This window comes from Urocitellus parryii, chromosome 10, assembly GCF_045843805.1.
Source record: "Urocitellus parryii isolate mUroPar1 chromosome 10, mUroPar1.hap1, whole genome shotgun sequence".
Classification (NCBI taxonomy): domain Eukaryota; kingdom Metazoa; phylum Chordata; class Mammalia; order Rodentia; family Sciuridae; genus Urocitellus; species Urocitellus parryii.
The window spans coordinates 57136283-57154856 of record NC_135540.1 but is presented as its reverse complement, the minus strand read 5'-3'; positions in this window follow the sequence as shown (position 1 = coordinate 57154856).

Here is an 18574-nt window from a genome sequence, read left to right as displayed (position 1 = left end):
ATAAACAAACAAACAAGTAAATAGCAGGGACTGGAGCAGCAGAGAGTTACAATCGAGTTTTTCAGTGCCTGCAGACCTTCTGAAGACCCCAATTTCTACTGGAGAATCACTCTCTTGGGTGTACCATTTCTTAGAGGTCAGGAAGGGTTATATGGCTGGGGATTCAAAAAAAACAATAGAGAGGGTAAAAGTGTAATCAGCTGAAAAAATTATCTTTGCTTGGCTCAACTGCAATACTCATCACTTAAAAAATAATCCACACACTCATAAAGCAATCATGATATTATTTTCACAGCACTCAATATATTTTTTGATTTATTTTATTCATAATTTCTCTAAATATAATAATATAGAGTAATGCAGAAGATAGTTTGTTGAGTACTTCCTATGAGCCAGGATCTAACTAGTGCTTTTCATATGTTATCTCAATTAATTCTTACAACAACAATACTACAAAGTAGATTCTATTATTTTCTTATTTGATGGAGGAGAAAATTGATGCTTAAAAGTAACATGCCTCAGGCTTTCTGATTAGTAGATTAGTGAGTGGCAGAATCAAGCCGAGAATAGGACTCAAATCAGGCACAGTCTAACAAGGCCACTAAAAACTGCCCCCCTCAAAGAACTGTTCATATCCTATATACTTTTTGTTGGTGTGATTAGAACATGCCTTTCATAAAATAAAATAAAAGGAAAATATATTAGAAGTGCTATGAAAAATTAGAAACAATATTATGTAGTTATCTTATGAGATAGTGTTTTTAAAAAATGATTATTCAACTGAACCTAAAATAAGGTTGTTTTACTTTTTCACAAGTGTTTCAAGGCACATTTATTTAAAAAAAAATTTTTTTAATATTTATTTTTCAGTTTTTGGTGGACCCAACATCTTTATTTTATTTTATTTTTTTTATGTGGTGCTGAGGATCAAACCCAGCACCCCGGACACACCAGGTGAGCGCATTACCGCTTGAGCCACATCCCCAGCCCCTCAAGGCACATTTCTTAGACTAAAGCAATATGCACAAATTATCAAAACCTTTGACATGTGACATTTAGATAGAGTAGAAAAAGCATTGAACTCTTGCTAATATTAAATGAGGATATATATGTATATATATTTTATATATACATATATACATATGTATATATGTGTATGTCTAGTTATCAAGTGGTTTTTCTTTAGTCTTGTACTTTATAACCTGCTGTTTTGTCTTGTTCTTTCTCTTCTTTCTTTCTTTCTTTCTTTCTTTCTTTCTTTCTTTCTTTCTTTCTTTCTTTCTTTCTTTCCTGGGAATTGATTCCCGGGTGTTTTACTACAGAGCTACACCCCAGTCCTTTTTATTTTGAGACAGAATCTCACTAAGTTGCTGATTGTGATCTTGTTTAATCATTGAGGCTGGTCTTGAACTTCCTATCCTCCTGCTTCAACCTCCTGGGTTGATGGCACATTATAGGCATGTGCCATCATTCCTGGCTCTGCTGTCCTTTCTCGCTTTCTCCCATCCCCACTGTCCCTTCTTAAATCTAGTTTAGATGTTAGCTCAGATATCCCTACTCTGAAAAAGTCCTTACTTATGTCCTGGCACTGGGTTAGGTCAACGTGTCCTTCCTGTGCACTTCCCTATCAAAGCACATGATACACTTTCATAATCTTAAAGCTTTTGAAGATTGTAAGTGACTTTGTAGAATGTCTCAGTTTTTATTTTTCACACTATTTTCATATGATTAGATTCAGATTACATATCTTCTATAATACTCAGGATATCATAGGGCATAGCAATGCTGTGCTCTTTGTACATCATGTCATGGGGCACCCAATGTCAATGTATCATATTTGATGATGTTAATTAATTACTTAAGGTAATATCTGTTTCACTATTTTAATGTTTAAATGCTATTTTAAAGACTTATGTTACTTTTTTTTCCATTGTAATTGTATTTCATAAGCAACTTTATAGTGAGAAACTGAAACCTCCTGCCAACAAGCAATGTGAGTGAGCTTAGAATTCAGTTCTCCTGCTCTTCAAACAACTGCACTACACATCTACTTTCTGTATGCCAAAAGTTTTTGTCACTTTATATTTATTACAGTTTTCTTCATTTTTTGTATGTGAGGGGCTTATTCTGTTTTTTCCCCTTTTCATGCTTCTCCCCCCCACCTCTCTCCCCTCTGACATTTTAATAGCATTTGGGGGAAAATCAAGATTAAATGAGTACACTTGAGTCATCATATTTTAACAGAAATTCAAGGAGTGCATCTCATGTACAGAGCTGAAGTAGGAATGGGATAGGACTTAAAAGGGATAGGTGGTGTTTTATAGCCCCAAACATTTAAGACAGAGGAAATATGAGATAAATACTAAGCGGCAGAGAAGGACATTCATTTCTCTTTTATTTTTTATTTTTGCAGCATTGAGGACTGAGTCCAGGATGCTTTCTCTCTGAGCAATGTCCCAATCCTTTTTATTTTTTATTTTGAGACAGGGTCTTGCTAATTGTGCAGGCTGGCCTCAAACTTGCCATTTTTCTTCCTCAGCCTCCTGAGTCACTGGGATTTACAGGCATGCACCACCATAGTTGACCGAGAAAGACGATTTATAGAAAATAAAAAGCAACTGAAAAAGATACCTTTATTTCATATTTAATAAATCCAATTCTGATTTTTGAAAGACATAATCTTGCTTTGCTGATCAGGCTGGTCTTGAACTCCTAGAACCAAGTGGTCTTCCTGTCTTGACCTCCTGTGCAGCGGAGACCACAGGTGCACCGCCCCCCCAAGCCTGGCTTATTCTAATTTTTAAAAATATAATTTTATGAACACTTGCTTTGTCTGTCCAGCACCCTCCCTGCCCCCTTTTTCTGTAAATAAAACTGTCCTCCTACTGAGGGAACTGCTCTTTTTTTAGCCCCAACCGTATTGTTCTCATGGAGGCTGCCCATCCTAGAGTGGGTCTCCGTGTTCCCAAAACAAGGCACATGACCTCAGCTGGACTTTGGATCCTTCCCCACAAATTTTCCAATGAGAATTTAGAGAAGAGAACCAGTCCTTTTCATGATAATGAGATGAGTTGTCAAAAGCCAGGTTCTCCAAAGCACAAGACAGCAGTCAGAAGACAGGAAGTTGACTCAGAGAAGCACAAATGAGAGCTTAAGAGAGAAGGTCCTGGTGATGGTCAGGTTACTGGGATCCTTCAGGTCCAATCAAACTTGTGTCCTTTCTGGGATCTTGCTAGTCAGTCTAGGTCAGTAATTTCCTGTTTGGCCTAACTTCATTCAAATTAGGTTTCTGCCACTTGTGACAAAAGAAAAAAAAAAAAAGAGTTCCTGCTTTGATAGACTAATGGCCTCTTCTGGGTTTACAGTCTTGTCCCCTGCAGAGCCTAAGGAGGGACTTTTGAAGCCATAGTAGACACTTTTCATCTTCTAATGTCTTGTAATGGCCCTGGGCTAACACTGCCTGATGAGGCAGGTGAGGGGGTGAGGAAGGAGGGTTGTGTGTACACATATGAACTCAAACATGCAAGTACACACACACCTGTTAAGATTTATTTTTTTTTTTACCATCAAAATATTACTTACTGAAGGTCTATTATATTTCAGGTACTTTCACAAACATCTGCTCTACATTAGTTCAGGACACTAGATTTCCAGACTGCTCTTAATTACAGATAACATTTTGAAGATAAAATATATTAAATACTAGTTGCTACAAAAATGGGAAAATTGTGAGGAAAGATCTTGTGCAGCTTTCCTCACCTTCTCCAGGCTCGGCTTACCACCACTTGAGTTATCTCTTGCTTTTTTATGAAAAGATTATTCCAAGGAACTTGGAAACAGGACTTCAAATGCAAGTGTTATTTCAGCATGACTGTTTGACGGGCTTGTTTCTAAAGACATTTTTGGGAAAGATTATAAAAAAAGAACCCCAAATCTGAATCAAACTATAACTAAATAGCGTGACTTGCCTTGAAATTCTAGCTTTATTCATGTAAGTTTGTGTCCTACAAAGCAGATTGAAACAAGTCAGCCCAAATCTATATAAACAGACTTAAGTTTTGGGAGAGCTGCTGTGTGAAAGTTTAATTCCAGCTTTGATTATTACTTTGAAACTTGGACAAATAGCATTTGTCCAGTCATTTCTCACATATTTTTCTTCCATGATCTTCCTGAAGAAAAATGGTTACAACAGCTCAGAGTACTACTCCAAAGAAATAGCCACACTGGCAAGGGTACCAACTTTTTCTTTTTGCAGTGGGTGGTCCAGCACAAAAATTCCCCAGTGGTTCAGAATCTTCTAGCAGCTTATGGGAGCCTGCTTTGGCTTCCCATCAGCTGCTGTATTTAAACATCATTATATGCAACTTAAGATGCAAACTGTTAGAATTAATAACAGGTAATTTAATTTTTCCCCTTAGTAAATTTTAAGGAATTCTCAGCATATTCTGCAGAGAGAAAATTATGTTAGAAGTCTGCATTGAAAATTAAATTTCTTCTTGCTTACTTTTTTAAAGTAATGTCTTGACTCTATACTTCGTTCTACCATTTTTATCCTCCCCTTATATATTTCCAATGTGTTTTCTTAATTGTTAAACATGTATGTGTATTTAAAATGGAATTCAGAATTCATAATACAGGTTTTTAATAATTCATTTATTTAATAAAAAGTTATGGAAAACTACTGCAAGACTCTGTGTTAGGCACAATAGAGGACGGGAAGATAATAATTACTTATTAAGGTGTTTATTACAGAATATCTCACTTAATTATGACAACAAATCCATGAAATAGGCACTGCCATTTTCTTTGACTGATGAAGACCAAGACTGATGAGATTAATTATTTGCCCAAGATCATCCAGCTAGAAACCAGTAATGCTGAATTTAAATCTGGAATTGTTTGACCTCTAAAGTTTGTATTTTTTTTTTTAACCACACTACCTACCACTCCTAAATCAAGGTATAATACCTACCTAACTTGTTCCACGTCTAAGCAAAGCAGATATGCTAACTGCTACACATGGAAAGATATGACCCATATTCTCAGGAAGCTTAAAATCTACAAGAAGAGATAAAGCATGCTGAATTCTCAGAACTCAGCAAATAACTTTGGAGTGCTACAAAGTACCCTGGACTTTCAGCAAAGAATGAAAATCTTCCAACTGGGAGGATCAGGACATTATGTTCGTGATTCCCTTTGATTTTAACTTGAAAAGCTGGGCATGATGGTGAGCATGTCTGCAATCTCAGCTATTTGGGAGACTGAGGTGAGAAGACTGAGAGTTCAAGACCAGTCTGGGCATTATAAAGAGAACTTGCCTCAAAAAAATTAAATCAATACAATATAAAAATCAAGCAGGGTTTTAACAAAAAGCAGAGGGGAAAAAAAGCATACTAGAGACTTGACTGTAGATGTGGGATGAATTTAATAAACCAAAAATAATCTGGCGTGGGAAGGGAGTGAAAGATAAGTCTGGTGAGCTAAATTGTGGCTAGAATGTGGCAGACACTGAAAATATGATTAAGAAATTTGGAGTTCATCTTGTCGTCAGTGAGGGGACAGGACTAAAGCAGTGGAATGAGTGGATAGATTCTGTGCCTTAATGACTTAATGTGGAAAGGAGGTGTGGCCAGAAGACCTAGAAGTTGACCAAAGGCTTTCAATTGGGATTATGGCAGAGAGAAAATGGAACTAAGAAATATAGCTAAAAGTCTGTTGGACAAGAAGTTTCAGGGAGAATTCAGGCAAACTTCAATTTTTTTGTGGCTGGCTGGATAATGGGTCACTAATGAAAGTAGGAAAATGCTATTCATTTGTTAGTAGCAACAACATTCAAATTGCTAATAGCAATTTGAAAATGCTATTAAGTTTCCTAAGTTGGGTGGACAAGAAAAAGAATAATCCATGACAAGACAGATCTAGAGAAATAGAATCCCAGCATCAGGAAGCCCAGATTTTCCTGGTAAAGAATTCATCAACTGACATGTTCATCATTCAAGAGTAGCCCTACTGAAGGGTTGACTAGATGGCAAATTTTCATGATTTGTATGGACAAACAAAACAAAACAAAACAAAAACAAAAAAACTTGCCCCGAACGTTTTATTTGTTTGTTAACTGTATTAGGAAATCCACTAGATACACTAATATGAATGAGGCCTTGATAATAAATGGATCCCTCAATTTTATTAAATTGTCTAACTTTTTCCTTTCAAATGGTCAATTTTGATTGGATGGAAGGAGACTAAGAAAGATTCTTATCTTAGAACACTAGGAAGCAACTTAGGGTACCCATTAGTAGAAGAAACTGCATACCAAGAGACTAGTGAGGAGGAATTTCAAAATACTTCAACAACTTATTAGTCAATTTAACAATTAAGAAAATAAGAAATTATTTGTTGGGTTGGGACTGTAACTCAGTGGTAGAGGACTTGCCTAGCATATGTGAGGCCCCAGATTTAATCCCCAGCACCACCACCACCAAACAAATAAATAAATAAAGTAGAGATCTTTTTAAGAATCCATAACACAGAGGTTCATGGGAAGTCCAATGGGAGAAGATAAGAAGACCAACAAAAACTTAGAATTTAGAGGGCAAAAGGTAATGAAATTATTCTATCTTCTAATTTTGAAGAGGTAATTCAGTTATGTTTCTAATTTCCAAGTTAGAAATTTTAAATTGCACTCTTTATTATTAAGCTCTTGAGGGTTTTGTCAGTGTAATTCAGGTTTTCAAAAGTATGTAAGAGTTCCTGAAGAAGTTGTAGCTACCCAGTGCAGAGCATATTATGTTATCATGGAACACGGTAGAATCGGACCCTGTTTATATCTGACAGAAAATGAAATAATGGTTATTTCATTCTACAATGATGCAGGTAAAGAGATGTGTCCTTATTTTATAAACTTGAAATGGGTACATGGCCCTAGAGACATGAATGCTTAGCATGATTTTTTAATGAGTAAATTGAATTTCAAAAATTCCATTACTTTGCACACTTCACAATAATTCAAAGTTCAGGAGTGTTGTTGATATGACAGAAATAAAACTCAAAATTATTTGAATAGGTTGGAATATGAAACTGAAACTACAATCAGAATTCAATGGTAGAAGGCTGGCATTGTGGCTCAATGGCAGAGGGCTGCTTGCCTCACACGTATGAGGCACTGGGTTCAATCCTCAGCACCACATAAAAATACATAAAAGAAAAGTATTGTGTCCATCTACAACTTAAAAAAAAAAGAATTTAATGATGGAGGGTTCGGGATGTTGCTCAGTAGTAGGAGAGCAATTGCTTAGCCTGTATAAAGCCCAGCACTGAAAATAAATAAATAAATAATCTAATAATAGATATGGGTAAATTTTAGACCAAAAAAAAAAAAATCAACAAAAACCAGAAGGAATGAATCTAGCTTAGTAGAAGCATGTAAAAATCAAATTATCAGAGATTTTAGTGGGTGTGGTAGCCAGTCTCCATGATAGGGCCAGTGATTCCAGGCTCTTATCATTCACATTGTCTTGCATCTCCCTCCCATGAAGAATAAGTTATCTATCACTAATAAGACTTTGAGGACGGGCTGGGATGTGGTAGAGTTAACATGTGCTAGGCCCTGAATTAAACTACTAGGTTAAAAACAAAGATATTGAAGAAATAATGATATGTCACTTCCCAGGCTAGGGCACAAAAGATGTGGCAACATCTACCTTGCTTTCTTTTGGATCAATCTCTGACAGTGGTGTGGGGAAGAACTTTCATGTCATGAGAACTCTCAGCTAGCCCATGGAGAAGTCCATGTGGTTAAGGAGCTGAGGTTGTTGACAGCCAGAATGACAATGTACTCAACCACACACAGAAGCATCCTAGTCTTTGATGGCTCAGCCACAGCCAATATCTTATATCCAATCTCATGAAAGGTCCTGAACTAGAACCACTTAGATAAGCTGCTTCCAAATATCTGACTCACAGAAACTGAACCCCCCCACCACACAGAGAGAGAGAGAGAGAGAGAGAGAGAGAGAGAGAGAGAGAGAAATAGATATAGTGGGGGAGGGGAAGGAATACTGGGGATTGAATCCTGAGGTGCTCTACCACTAAGCCACATTCCCAGCTCCTTTTATTTTAATTTTGAGATGGAGTCTTGCTAAGTTGCTGAGGGTCTTACTAAGTTGTGTAACCTGGCCTCAAACTTTCAATCCTCCTGTTCTAAGTCTCCAAAGCACCATGTGTGAGCCACTTCATCCCTTGAGAGTTAATTTTTTGTTGCAGTTTTGAACCGCCAAGTTTTGTTAAAAGATAACTGATATATCTGGAAGTGGGTTGCTGCTATTTTAACAAATTCTAAAAATGTGAGCGAGTCATCGGAATTTAGGCAGTGGCAGAAACTGGATATTGAAGAGGGTGTTAGTTAAATTTGAAAATGTCTTTTATTCCCCCCGGTACTAGGGATTGAACACAGGGCCTCACAGGTTAGCCAAGTCCTCTACCACTGAGCTATACCCCCAATCCATTTTTTTTTTTTTTTGAGAGAGAGGGTCTTGCTAAATTACCTAGGCTGGCCTTGAATTTGCAAAATCCTCCTGTTTCAGCCTCTTGAATAACTAGGATTACAAGCATATGCTGCCCCACCAGACTGTGAAAAATGTGTTGAACAGGCTGTTATTAACAGCCTTTGAAAAGGCTGCTGCTAAGAAAGCTTATCGGCAACTGGAAAAAAAAAATGGGGAGATATTAATATAGTGGCAGAAAGTTCAGCAACCTTGTCACCTGCAGTCATGTTGTATTGGAAATGATATCTAATGGTTTAGGTAAGGAATTTCCAGCTAGAATTTTGAAGACGTTTGGTTCCTTCTTGTGCGTCGTTTCTTCCTGTTGTTTATAGTAAAATTGGAGAGGAGAAAGAATAATTAAAGGAAGGCCTCTTAAATCAAAAGAACCCAAGACTTGTTGACCTTGAAAATTGCCAGCCTGTCAGGATGGAAAACAATGCTAAAATAAAGAAATGGTTTCTAGGAAAAGAGCAAAACGAAGGTGAAGACTTGGTTCTAAAATCCTTCCTTTAGACTTTAGAACTGGGGTGTGGGACAAGTCTGTAATCCCAGCTACTCAGGATGCTAAAACAGAAGGATCTCAAATCTAAGGCCAGCCTGGCAACTTAGGGAGATCCTGACTCAAAATAAAAAATTAAAGGTCTGGACATGTGCTCAGGGGTGGAATGCTCTGAGTTCCCATCCCTAGTACTAAAAACTAAGTAAACTAAACGATACTAAAATAAAATTTAAAATGACTGGGGGGGGGTGGCTGGGGTTGTGACTCAGTGGCAGAGTGCTTGCCTAACATGTGTGAGACACTAGGTTCGATTCTCAGCACCACATATCAATAAATAAAACAAAGGTCCATTGACAACTAAAAAAATATTTAAAAAATGACTGGGATGTAGCTCAGTGGCACAAAGTCCCCAGTATGGAAGAAGAAAGAAAGGAAGGAAGGAAGGAAGGAAGGAAGGAAGGAAGGAAGGAAGGAAGGGAGGGAGGGAGGGAGGGAGGGAGGGAGGGAAGGAAGGAAACCTTAGAAAGATCTAATATTGTGCCTAAGAGGACAAATAGTACAATTAGAAAGCTAAAGGTACTGCCCTTTAGTAATCTCAGCAGAAAACCTAAATACAGAAGGTCTTATCTCAAAAGATTTATAGGTGTGGCTTTTGTATAATGGAATAAATTCCAGTAAAATTCACCGGAGACTCACAACATTTTTAAGAATATTTAATTGTTAAAAACAGCAGCAGGGTGAACTGAAAGGAACAGAGATAGAACAAAAAAGAAAAGAGGCTTTGGGGCCTCCAAATTTTTATAGGTAGGAACCAGACTGGGGGAAAAAAAAAATCACAGCTGCAAACCTAGGCTGCTTTTCATGGGAAAAGAAGTAACTCAAGAAGGTAGAACAAACAACAACAACAACAACAACAGAGCAAAGAGTCATAGAAAACCATTCCAAAAGCAGTAGGAATGAATATTAGTGAAGAGCCTTCAATATTTACCTAGCTGGATTCCAGAATTGCTATGGATTCCTGACTCCTACACACTTCTGGTTTTCTACAATAGGAATGTCTATATTGGTTATCCATTTCTGACCTACCATTGTATGTGTGTGGATAGGGAGAACATAATCTTATCTCTGTAGTTCTCAGTCTTTGGATCAAAGGAGCTGAACTCAAGGAGCCATACTGAAAAGACCTCATCCACATCTATGGCTGGTTGGGATGTAGGATTCTGGACTTTGAAATAGTGCTGTTGGGCTGGGGATATAGCTCAGTTGGTAGAGTGCTAGCCTTGCATGCACAAGGCTCTGGGTTCAATCCCCAGCACCACCAAAAAAAGTAAAAAAAGAAATGGTGCTGTAATAGGGTAATACTTTAGGGTGGGGAGGAATCCTAAGATGCAAGTGGAGGTTACTCCTTGGAGGATAGAGGATGGATTCCTGCACCAACCACTAAAATGGCCTCCAAATAATCCCTCCCTCTCTGGTGTAGTCCCTTCCCACTCTGGATAAAGCTGACCTGTGCAATCAATAGTGTCCTGTAAAAATGATAGTGTGTTTCAATGCCAGAACCTAAAAGATATTGTGGCTTCTGTCCAGTTCTCTCTTTAGATTATTGACTCTGGAGAAAGGCAGCACTCATACCATGTCAGGAGGATGATGAAGCAGGCCTCTGAAGTCCATGTGGTGAGGAACTGAGCTAGAATGAATCTGACAAACATTTGAGTGAGCCATCTTAGAAACAGACCTCCAGCCCCCGACAAGCTTCCAAAGGATGGAAACCTCAGCTGAGATCTTAACTGCAATTTCATGAGATACACTGAACCAGAATCACCCAGCTAACCTTCTCCCAAATCCTGCACCACGGAAACCACGTGAGGCAATAAATGTTTATTGTTGTTGACAGGCACTAAATTTGGGAGTAATTTTTTTATGTACTTATAGGAACTATTTTAGTAGGTCTTTTCACTGCTGTGACCAAAAGACCCAACAAGAACAATGTTAGTGGAGGAGATGTTTATTTGGAGACTCACAGTTTCAGAGGTCTCAGTCCATAGATGACCAACTCCATTCCTTAGGGCCCGAGGTAAGGCAGGATATCAATGTGGAAAAGTATGGTAAAGGAAAGCCACTCAGTACTTGGCCACCGGAAAGCAGAGACTAAGCTCAGTTTACAAAATATAAACCCCAAAGCCATGCCCCAAATAACCCACTTCCTCCAGCCACATCCTACCTGCCTTCAATTACCACTCAGTTAATCCTTATCAGGGGATTCATTCACTGATTGGGTTAAGGTTCTCCTAACCCAATAATTTCACCTCTAAACTTTCTTGCGTTGTCTCACACATGAGCTTTTGGAGGTTACCTCACATCGAAACCATAACAAGAAATAAGACAATAAACTACAATCTCAGTATCAGGCCATGAGATGACATGCTGTCTTTAAAATGCTCTCCATTTTTTGGCTGCATCAATTGAACAAAGATTCTGTATCAGCCATGGACTTGTCCCACTTTAGGATGCTGTATACAGTTTAACTTATAAACTTTGAAAGATATTGGTAAAGACATTGACTAAGGGATTCTCAGGAAGGTGAAGACATAACAAAACATAGAGGATCCCAACTTAATGTTTCACTTATGATTTTTTTTTTTTTACATTGTGATGGTGCCAAAGCAATACACATTCTCTTAGTTTTTAATTTTGATATTTTTCCTGGGCTACTAATAGTTGCTACGTCGCTCTCTTATAATACTGGACAGTGGCCGGCCGTGAGCCACAGCTCCCTATCAGTCAGATGTTACGAGGGTAAATAATAGACACTCTATAAGCTATGATGATCAGTAGGCTAGGTGTATTAAATGCAATTTTTACTTTTATCTTCAACTTACAATGAATTTATTGATGTGTAACCCCATCATAAGTTGAAGAACATGTGTATAACATGAGGTGTTTTTTTTTGGGGGAGCGGGTACTGGAGATTGAACTCAGGGCGCTCAACCATTGAGCCTCATCCCCAGCCCTATTTTGTATTTTATTTAGAGATAGGATCTCACTGAGTTGCTTAGAACCTCACTTTTGCTGAGTCTGGCTTTGAATTCATGGTCCTCCTGCCTCAGTCTCCTGAGCCAGTGGGATTACAGGTGTGTGCCACTGAGCCCGGCTATGAGGAGTTTGAGACAAGAAATGTTATTTAACTTTGAATAGATTTAAGAGTGACATGGAATCTGTACATGTTTAAACCAGAAGTGCAAGGAAGATGTAATGGATATATCCTGCATATCCTGTGTTCCTGAAGATAAAAAGGCTAAAAGTTATTCAATGGTAGATTTCAGCTAAATGTAATAAACCATTTTTTGGTGTTTCAGATTTTCTAAAAAAATAATAATTTCCTTATTGGAAGTGTTGGAATATAGGAAGGATTGCCACCTATAAGAAATGTAGTATAGCCAGGCATGGTGGCACAGGTTTACAATTCCAGCAGCTCAGGAGGCTGAGGCAGGAGGATCACAAGTTCAAAGCCAGTCTGAGCAACTTAGTGAAGCCCTACGCAACTTAGACCCTCTCTCAAAATAAAGAATAAAAGAGATGGGAATGTGGCTAAGTGTTAGGTGCTCCTAGGTTAAATCTCTAGTACCAAAAAAAAAAAAAAAAGTAGTACAGAAAAATCCTCAACAAGAAGTAATATGGGATGTATTTTGCAAATTGGCCACAAGGTTGCCATTCAATCTGACCAAAGATAGATATGTTCAGTTATTTCCAACAAAGACCAAATTTATAAGAACTCCCTTACACAAACTTCCAAATTGTTATGGATGTGTATGTTGGGTGATAGAGTGGATGTTCTACAGAGTGGATGTTCTACATATCCGTGGAATACATTACTGTTTCCCTAGCTGCATGAACATCGAGAGATAAAGAAGAGAGACAATCACAGAAGAAAGACTCTTTCATTCTTCTTATTCTGTCTAAATATAAAGAAGGAGGAGGAGGAAGAAAAGGAGAAAGAGAGTAGGAAGAGAAGGCTTCTCTAAGATAGATGTATTTTCTGAAGCTAAGACTCAGATTCAGCTTTGGCTTCATCTTAAAACCAGAGCCTGTGGATTAAAGCAATTCACAAGATTTAAAATTAACTTGCATATCACAAGACACAAAGAAGGTAAGCAGAGGTCATTTTCTTCACTGGAATCATTTTATTATCTACTGTTTGGGGTTTATCCAGAGAGTTCATTACGTTCCATACATGTAAGTATCCAACCTTTAAGTAGCCATATTGAGGATTTTAAATTCTCAATGTAATACTCATAATTTTGGAGTCTCTTAAAGGACATGGCTTTCTCTGAATAACAAAACTTAAGAAAACGCATTTATTTTCTTATTATTAAAAATAATTTAGGAATTATTGGTAGAATAATATTTATAATTGTAAGAACAATGATATACCTAAAGTACTTTATTAGATAATTTTGCCTAATGTGAAATATTTTCTTGAAAACAAAAATGTAGTCTTTCAGCAATTGCCTCTGAAGTTAAGAATCTTTTCTAAGATTTACCATCTGTAAATTGGGATTAAATATTTATGTAGAACATATGTGAATGTTATACAAACATTGATTTGCTATCTATTGTGCTTTGAAGATGAAAAGCCTGATAACTGTGAAATTTTTTTAAGTTTCATATTTAAAAGTAAGATTCTGATCAAATTTTCACTGAAATAATGTTGTTTAAATATCGACCTTAAGCCTCAAGTATATTTCTTCTTTTAGTTTTATTTTAAATAAATTAAAAAAAAATTTTAGATGTTGATGGACGTTTATTTTATTCACTTATTTATATGTGGTGCTGAGAATCAAATCCAGTGCCTCACACATGCTAGGCAAGTGCTCTACAACTGAGCCACAACCCTAGCCCCTTTAAATAAATTTATTTATTTATTTTGATTAGGTATATATGACAGCAGAATGTATTTTCATTGCATTCAAATTTGTGATTGCAGCACAACTTTTTATTTCTCTGATTGTAATGATGTAGCGTTGCACCATATGTGCAGTTTATACGTGTACCTAGGGTAATGATGTCCATCGAATTCTGCCATCTTTCCTGCCCCTATGCCCCTTTCATTAAAGCCCTCCCCTTTGCCCAATCACAGTTCCTCCATTTTCCCCAAGCTTCCCCATTATGCATCAGCATCCACTTATCAGAGAGAACATTCGGCCTTTGTTTTGGGGGGATTGGCTTACTTTGCTTGGCATGATAGTCTCCAAGCCCATCCATTTACCTGAAAATGCCATATTTTATTTGCTTTTAATGCTGAGTAATATTCCATTGTGTATATATACCACAGGAATTTTTTTTATTTATTATAATAAATAGAGTCCCAATGTTCTTCCCCAAGAAATATGGCCATGTAAAACACATCTTTAAAGTTCTGTCCTGGAAAATCTTAGGGGGAAAACCCTTTCTTAACATTCCTTCCCCAGGCTGAGCCCTCCAAGTTATCTTCTCATCATCATTATTTTTGTTTTATAATATTAGTATAGATTAAGTAGAAAAAATACACAAGTAAGGCAAATTATGCATAAATATATCAACCTTTAAAATCTTAGTTACTATGCCAAGATTCTTAGATTATATTTCAAAGTTATTAAATTCTTGGTATTATAACTGAGGGGAAATGTCTACTTTTTTTTTCACTTCAACAAAGCATTTTCCTGGCCTGTGAGCCTTGTCCAGTCCCTGGGATCCACTGGGATTAACATTTATAAACTGCAAATACAAAGAAAGCCAAGGGCCAAGGATTTCTAAATAGGTACAAATACGTTTTCCTTGCAGTGGTAAATGAGGTAATCCTAATCATCACTAAGGAGAAAGGACGGCTCTCATTTTCAATGTACATGGCAATTAAATTCAGTTTTCCTAAAAACTGGTCTCAATTTAGAATCCAAAAAATTTCTAAGAAAGTACATTGCCAACAATAATAGTAGTACTCACTTTTCATATCAAATGGTTATATATGACTTAATGTTAGATATTAAAAATATGTAAAAGTTAACATATTTAGTTCTGTTCTTTGAAAGGCTAAGGGCTTTTAATTTGAAAGCCATTGTTAAACTCTGTTTGAAAATTCAGTTTTAAGGACAATATAGCATAATCAAATTAAATACTACCAGAATGTCTTTGACTATGGAATGTAAATTTTATTACAATATACTTATTTTCAATAATGAGAGCTACTCTTATAATTTCATTTATTTATTTTTTGCAATGCTGGGGGATTAAACCCAGGATTTTGTGCATGTTAAGCAAGCACTCAACCTCTGAGTTATATCCCCAGCCCTGAGAATACATTTTAAAACATAAGGTAATTGGATATTAATTTTTCAACTCTCCCTACAAATTAATGCCAATATTAAAATATCTTATTGTTATTGGCATCTAGAACATTTAGGTAACCCATTATTTCTTTCCTTTAAACCATGTACCTTAAAGTGAGTTTTCAGTGTTTGACAAAAGAAAATTAATCCATTTCCAACCTGTATAATCCTTCAGCCCTAATATATTTCAGTCATGGTTTTTCCTCTGTGGCTCTGAAAGTTACACTTTTAGTCATAGAATAAAAAAGATTTGAAGAGACACTGTGAGCATAACAAAGAATACACATCTCCATATTATGGAATGTAATTTCATTGACATTTTGATACATTTCTACAGTTCATAAAAGCCCATAGTTTACTCAATGTATTACAACTGTAGAACAATACAATATTTTAGAGGATATAATGAGGAAAGAAAAGAAATTTACCATTATATACACTATTACCAGGGCTTCACCTGTCACCAAAGCTCCTTTGTCCTCTTCATTCCTAAGTAAAAATCAGATCAAAGCCATCAGTGTGCTGGGCGAGGTGGCAGGAGCCTGTAGTCCCCTCTGCTCAGTGGGAGGCTCACTTGAGCCCAGGAGATGGAGACCAGGCTGGGCAAGATCCTGTCTCAGCAAAACAACTAAAAACCATCAATACAATAACACAAGTACTCAGATTACTTTTTAAAAAAACTGGCATTTTAGGGAAAAGAGTTACACAAACAAATAAACAGTAGGAAAAATTGACTTGGGAATAAAAAGGAAAATACTTGAGTTGGAACTGAGTTGACAGTTTATATTCTAAACATGTCTCATATGGAAGACTATAGAACTTTCTGTAAACTCAGCTCTTATCATGGTTTTCCAGTGATTTAAAAACAGAAGAAATACCATTCCCTTCAGTAAGAAACTTGAGGAAGCTTGAAAATACATAGTTGAATTTCTTTTCTTCACTTAATTATAATTGAATTATTGAAAAATGATTTAATTTTTTAATTTTATTTTTTAAAAATTTATTTACTTATTTATTCTAATTAGCTATGTATGACAGCTGAATGCTATTTTGATTCATTGTGCACAATTGCAGCACAACTTTTCATTTATCTGGTTGTACACGATGCAGCCTTGCACCATATGTGCAGTCATACATGTATTTAGGGTAATGATGCCCATCTCATTTCACCATCTTTCCTGCCCCCATCTTCCCTCCCTCTCCTTTGCCCAAAGTTCATTTTCCCCATGTTTCCCTCCATTATGGATCAGCATCCACTTATCAGAGAGAACATTTGGCCTTTGGTTTTTTTAGGATTGACTTACTTCACTTAGCATGATATTCTCCAACTCCATCCAATTACCTGCAAATGCCACAAGAAATATAATTTCATTTTTAAAGGTCTAGTTGGATTATCTTTAAATGCTCAGATCCTAACAGTTTCCTGTATCAAGTACTAATTCACTACAAATATATTAAATACTCATTAGGTAAGAAAATAAAACAGTAATTTTTGAAAAGTTAGCATCATGTATATTATTAAATTTGGCATTAATTAAACAGTAATAATTCAAATTTTATTTTATTTTTAAATTTCTATTATTTTACAAGTAATCAAAACATTAAAATTAGGATAGTAAGAATACTATTTATCAATTCCATATTAATTTTTGCTTAGAAAATGTTTTTCTGCCTCAAATCCAGAGTGATGAAGTGCATCAAATTGGACAACAATCTAAATGAATTGTTGAGGTTAAGTCACAAAGAGCTAAAAAGAGGAACATATAGCAAAAGTGTGAATAGGTCTGAACATCTGTCATGATGCTTTAGTCAATTAAATCTGAGTTTGTCTGCATTTATACCAGACACTTGGAAAATAGCTATTGTCACTGAGATTGTTGTTGGATTAGATGCTGTGCCAATTTTAGTGGACAAGTAATTTTTTATCTAACAGTAAAAATGTGAAAATTAAAATGGCAATGTTGACAGATATTCAACTGATCTATCATTACCTTGGACTTATTCTATCTTATATTCTCAAGCTCCTTTCTCCTCAGATGTTTTAAGAAAAGCTATAAAGGACTTTTGAAATGACAGTACATATTCACTAAGAAAGATCTCTCCTATGAACCCTGCATATTTTTATTCTCACATTATGTTAAATGACCAGATCTACTCTAGGATTACTAAATATATAGAGCTAAGTAATACCAATTTACTAAAAAGAATTGCTCCCTCTAGTGAATTCACAACATTACTTCATTTTCTGGCACTCCTACACTGAGTAATTTAATATGTTATATAAATGATGATGATTATTATGTTGATGATAGTGGTCTGGCCTACTTTTGTGATATTAAATTTTAATGTTTTCTGTGCTTGAATATGGAGAAGTTTCGCAATGATTGATTAGTGCTGCTTGCCAGGTCTTTTAGAACATTACTTTTTAAAACCTGTGTTGAAAAAATAATTTATTTCTAAAACTCTTGAGATTACTTTTGAAACATAATTGGTACCATATAATTTTGAGGGCTGTATCCAAGTGGACATTAGTGAAGTAAAGAAGAGAATTGAAGCAATTGTCTTAAAAATTATAAAAGAGTGCTTTGATGGAAACAAGTTTAAATGGAAATCTAATTCTAGATGTGATGCCTATCTTTGTCCCGGTTAACATGCACCTCTGAAAAATTAGATATGTCAACTCTACTCCTGTCTACTGGCCAGCAATATTGTGTAACTAATGGTTGATGTAAAAATATTTGAAATTATTTGGAGATGTATTTAAATTTAAAAATAGTAGGGTTCCTGTGAAAGAAAAATAAGTATTTAATTCTCACTTTGTTAATTCACTCTTGGTCTTAAAATAATTCATTTTAAATTGCAGAAAATATAAATAAAAATTGAGAATTTATCCACTTAGACAATAAAATATTATAACAAGAATTGAGCAAAAACAAAATAAAATCAGGAGACTCACTTTTCCCCTCAAAGTAGGATTCCATTTCCTGGGGAATTTAAATTACTCAATAATTATTCCTGAACTTCACCACTTGGCCTGAATAGGCAAAGCTTTTGCACAATGTGATTTCAGTTAACAGCAGATGGCCCGGGTTACCAGTCCCATCAAGTTATTGTTTTTCTGCATCAATAATAATTGAGTGATTCCGCCAAGTTTTATGTAATTTTCGCTT